Genomic DNA, 5,643 nt, shown 5'->3' with positions numbered 1-5,643 from the left:
CTCAAAGTCCTACAAAGGGTCACTATAAGTTGAACTGACTCGGCGACACTCAGCAACAACAACATATTTTGTAAAGCAAAATATGAGCAAACTAAAGTTAGAAATACACTTATCATAGTTAGACATTGTATCACTGTTTTCTTGGTAGAATAGGTAGACAGAAAGTTTACTCTGGTTATTCGGTGAATATTTTATATCTGATATTATGCTTTCTGGTTCTGGGTTTTCCATTAATTCTTTTTTATAATTTACATGTTTCCTGCTGAGATGCCCCATCATTTTACTCATGTGAGGAGGCTCCAAAGGGTTTGTGGGAAAATCCCATTATATTTTAATCTCATTTTCCACAAATATTTCTTCTAAATTTTTGAATGTAGTTTCCATCACTATTCTTACAACCTTGTCAGCTTATTCTGCCATTGGAGCCATTTCAGAAGTTGTTGTCTTCTTTTTGTCTTAACTGTGGGTCACATTTTCTTACTCCTTTGGAATCCCACTATATTTACATAGTTTATTGTATGCTAAACATCATTTCAACCAGAGCTATATACTCCATCTGGGTTGTTACATCAACGACATCCTGTAAAAGGGAATCATAAAGTTTCAAATATTTGCTCAATGTCTCATGACAAACAAACTCTTGAGATCAAGTTCACATTCAGATCCAGTTACTTTTCACCAATGATCATTCTGGAAACATATGATTTGCACTACTGTTGTAAAGATAAACAATGATAACATATAGGCCTCCACATGGTTCTGATATTTAAGTGGCTTTCCTCACAAATATTCTGTTTCAGTTATTGTTGTGTGCAATTGAGTTGGTTCTGACCCATAGCAACCCTGTATAGGGTTTCTGAGGAGCAGCCGATGATCTTGTACCACCAACCTTGCAGTCCAGCACATCAATCCACAGAGCCACACCAGGACCCCAGTAGGCTCTCTATAAAACGAGAAAGACTAGGAAAGACCATGAAAACTCAAGGAGCTCATGGTCAGCACGATTTTTTCAAAGAAAGCAGCAAAACACCAAAATCAAGAGGCTGTTTCTTAGTTTCTCAAGCATCTCACGTTCCTTATTTTATTTCTCAATTCCTTTCTTTATAAAAGTCGGTATTGATAATACTTACATTATAAGGTTATTTTAAGGATCAACCAAATTGCCTTGTGCTAGAGCTTTGGTTTCAGGGTTTTGTTGCTGTTGTTGTTGTTGTTGTTAAGTGCCGTCGAGTCGGTTCCGACCCATAGCGACCCTGTGTAGGGTTTCTGGTGGTTGCAGCTGCCAGTCTTGCTTGTAGTTCACAGTCCAGTGTTGATCGTATAGCACCACACTAGGAGCCCTTGGTTTCAAGATAAGACTGTTTCCATCCGTCTTTTAAGCAAGATTGAAGTTAATGAAGACCATTTTATGGAATGAATTGTCACTGAGATAATAGTGGATTTAATAATACTATCCAGAGAGGAAGGTCCAATCAAAACTGTGACTTCTGAGGAGCGCTAATGTGTCAGTTAAATGCAAGCTCACCTCAGAAGGTTATGGCCATGTTTTGGAGGATTCCTAAGAGGTAATCAATTTTCTCAGAGGACAATCATGGAGGCTTATTAGGAAGGAGTTTTAAGAAAATTGAAAACTGTGTTGATGAGACAAAGGTCAGGAAAGTTGTGCTAAAAGTATTTCCATCATGGCAGTGCACCTGTTTGTTCTTTAAGGGCTGTTGTTGTTGTTAGTGCCGTTGAGTTGATTCTGACACATAGTGACCCTGTACAGCGTTTCTGAGGAGTGACTGGCTGTTGGATTTGAACCACTGATCTTGTGGATAGCAGTCCAGTGTTTATCCAACAGCTTCACACCAGGAATTAAAGGTTAGCTTATGAGAATTTCCTTGGGAAGCCTTACCTCATGCACCCGTCAGACTTCCTTTATTAACTCAAATATCAACAACATTTAAAAAGAACACTATGTGAGCCCCACAAAGAGGTTGAAGCTGCCATGTGACGTGGTGTAAAGTGAAAAGTCTAAAATTCTTCGGGAAATGGTTAAACATCTGGAAATCTGCCTTCAGAAGTGAAGAGACCTAGATGGGAGGAGATGCTGAGAAACTCTAGCTTCACATTTTGATAGATTAGTTTAATAAAAAATTTAATGATTATATAGCAATACTTTTCAGCATATACATTCATTTACATTCTGTTAATATTTCAACCTTTTCCACATGTACCACTCAGTGACATTAATTGTGTCTATCATGCTGTGGTTCAAACATCATCATGACCCATTTCCAAATGTTCCCATCACCCTTGACAGAAGTTCGGCAATCTCCTAAGCAGTGAGTCCCCTTTTCCCTTCCTTCCCACCTACCCCTGGGCAGCCACTTTGGGGTCTCTCTAAACACTTGCCCATTTTAGATATTTTATATAAGTGGAATCGTACAGAATTTGTCCTTATTTCACTCAGCAGCGTGTTTTCAAGATCCCTCCATGTTGTAACACTGTGCCCTTTTATACAGAAGCATGTGGGCCTCATTTTCTGAGACTTTAGGGAAAAACGCACTGTTTCTTTCATCCAGCTTTTCTCCCAGCACACTCACTCTACTTTCGCTTCCTCCCTCCCACCAAACACTTTCCCTTCCCTGTGTTCTTTCTGCTTTAGGCTCAAGTGGATTAAGTACTGGGAGCATTAGAGGCAACCAGCACCATTGCAGAACTCCCATCGCAGATGGTAAGCAGTCCACTGATAAGAATGCTTGCTGTTCTAGCATGAGGACACGTTTAGAGGAGAGAAAGATAAAAACCTTTCTTTCTCCAGCTGAGGATTTCCAAGAAGGTAATAGAAAAAGAGTCTAAATCAAGGTTAAAACATGAATACATTATCTGTTTGATGTTTACCCATTGGCAGGTCTTATAAGTTAAGAAAAAAGTAGTACCTTTGAGGCAGGCCACTTTTAAAATCGTCCTGAACCAAATCCAATGGCATCAAGTGATTGCATTGGATAAGCTCCTCAAAGTGTAATTCTCAAAGTCAAAGATTTTATGTATCTGTGTGATGTCCTACCGTTCTACCAATATAACACAAAATGTGCTGGAGTAGGAGAGAAGCTCTAAACAGATGCTTATTATCTTTGCGACCTTGAACTGGTCTTGTAACTTTATAGGTATCTTCCTATTTGCATAACGCCACTTATGGGATTCCCCACATTGTGCGGATAGCAGAGTACTTGGCTACTAACGGAAAGGCTGGCATTTTGAATCGGGGCCTCAAGCTGGTTCATTCTGGGTTGGACGCCATGCTTACAATATGCATTTCCACCCCAGCTACATTGACTCAGATTCTATAGTTCATAAGATCTCCAGGTGATTCTGATGTAGATGGAGAGCTATAAAAATCACCTGGGAATCAAGTTAAAAGTAGATTCTGAGGCAGTGTATCTGGAGTGGAAATGCAAATTCTCAGCAAAGACTCGAACCAGAATGAATTGATTCTAAACCCTGCTTGGAACCCACCCAGAGGTCCCTTGGAAGAAATGCCTAGTGATCTGTTTCTCTATGGATCCCAGGTCTACCCTGCACACATCGGGCCACCAGAAGTCAGAGTCGACTTGATGACAGCTAGTTTGCCTTTTCTTGGCTTTCTTCCACTTATGGGCATCTCTTCTTTCTCTTCTTATTGGCCCTGTCCTGTTTGAGGTCTCTGACATTGTTCCCCAAGAAAATCTCCCTAACTCTCTGACCTCCACTTAATCCTCCATACACCTCCTGGAATAATAATCATTGCAAGTATTATTATTTGTTCCAATGAAAATATGATACTTTTACTTATCTTTGGACACTTGTCTATGGCAGAGATCTTAAACTATCATCCCTCTGCCAAAACCAACCATCATAAATAGGACCATGAGGTTTTTAAAACAAAGTTGGCATTAGTTGATCTGGCAGATTCCATCATGTGCTCATGGTGTGGTTGGTGCCTTAGGATAAGCAGTCAACCTCAAGGTCAGTTTGAACCACAAGGTCGAGTGTTCAAACTCAACAACCACTCTTCAGTTACTCTATTCTGTGTCGCTATGAGTCAGAACCGACTCAATGGCACTTAGCAACAGCAACAAATACCCGTAAGTATTCTGCTTTTTCCTGATTTCCCTTCAAGTTAGGAGTGACTTGTTCCAGCCAATAGGTAGCTGACCCAAGGTTGTTGACAGGTAAGGGACATCCTTCTTGGCTTCTTCAATGACTCCGAAGGTCATGGTTTCCACTAATGGAGCTGCAACATGGAAGAGAATTACTCCGCCCATATTGGACTTTGAGTGAAAAATGAAACCTTACTATGTTAAGTCTCTGATCACTGGGGCATCACATAGACTAACAAATAAAAGTTGACAACATTTCGAAATGAAGAAATTTCACAGAAAAATCTACTGATACTTGGCTTGAACACTTGGATAGCAATAAGCTGTTACACTTGGTACCCAACTAAGGCCTTTGCTGTCTCGTTCAACTTCGTCTTCCCCATACTCTTTCTTCGTTTTCATCCAGTGCTTACTGTTCTGTGCATCTGAGCTTGTGGATCCTGATCTGCAGAATGTTTATCCAATCCACACCCCAGAATGCAGCACAAAGGGTCCTTCCTGATTGTTGTATTTGTCCTTGTTGCCTTATCATCTGCCACCAAGCATGCCCACCTTCTGCATCATTTATGTCTGCTTTCCATGCCTCTGTTCTTTGGCATGCTCTGGGCTTTTTGTCTCTTGGACCCTTGGATATAATGCTTACTTTCTTGTCTCTTCTTCATTTTTCATCTTCCACCTCTTGTTCTGGCTCCTTGGGAAATCTCTCCCCACATCCTTCATGTATTTGTCCCAACCAGAGTTACTCCTCTGATCTAGCATATCATCAATTGTCTATATTCTTCTTCTAATTCCCCAGCCCCAGTGCAGTGCCTCCTGGCCTGGAATAGATACCCAGAATGCCCTGCATAATTCAGAGTAGATGTTGAAGATGGCATCAGAGTTTCAGATTTCAGCGCAATGCACGCACATGGTAAAGATTCCAGTAGTAGAGAAAAGCTCTGCTGACATTCAATACTGCTCTCTCCTCCCTCTCAAGAGCCTCTTTATTCCATATCATTTCAGCTTTTATTTATTCTCTGGTTGGCCTCCATTATTCTGGGCACTGTACTTGAAACCATTGTGGATTTTGATTTATTGTTTTCTACCTTTTCCTCCTATTTTCTTCCCAGCATTTGGTAGCAATATTACTGTGTTTAAAGTTCTGCTGACTGCCTTTATAACTGTAATACGAGATTTAAACTCCTTTATTTGTTTTCCTATTCCTTTTGTTAGTGTCTCCTTTCTTTCCTCCACTTCTCTAATGCCCGCCACTCATAACTTTATTCTGCAGACAACGCTTGACACTCTGAAGGATGTTTATATTTATATTCTATTTCTCACCTTAAACAGGCCTGTCTGGTTTATTTATTCACTCAATTTCAATTCCTTTGTTTTTACTGCAAAACCAGAGGTCCCTCCCCTAAGTACTCTTATGTATCTCACCCCTCCAGCCCCATATTAGGTCTCCATTCTCAACCATTCCTATCTGATATGTCCTTCAAAACCAAGGAAACCCCTCCTCCACTGTGAAGGCTTCCAG

At 40.5% G+C, this 5,643-nt stretch overlaps 1 pseudogene; it reads right to left on the bottom strand.

Moving 5' to 3' along the window:
- LOC102811406 overlaps positions 1–4,289 on the bottom strand; it is a 5,448-nt pseudogene extending 1,159 nt beyond the window's left edge.
- Positions 4,290–5,643: the final 1,354 nt, after the last annotated feature.

This window comes from Chrysochloris asiatica, unplaced genomic scaffold, assembly GCF_000296735.1.
Source record: "Chrysochloris asiatica unplaced genomic scaffold, ChrAsi1.0 scaffold00001, whole genome shotgun sequence".
NCBI lineage: Eukaryota > Metazoa > Chordata > Mammalia > Afrosoricida > Chrysochloridae > Chrysochloris > Chrysochloris asiatica.
This window is presented reverse-complemented; position numbering and strand designations above follow the sequence as displayed.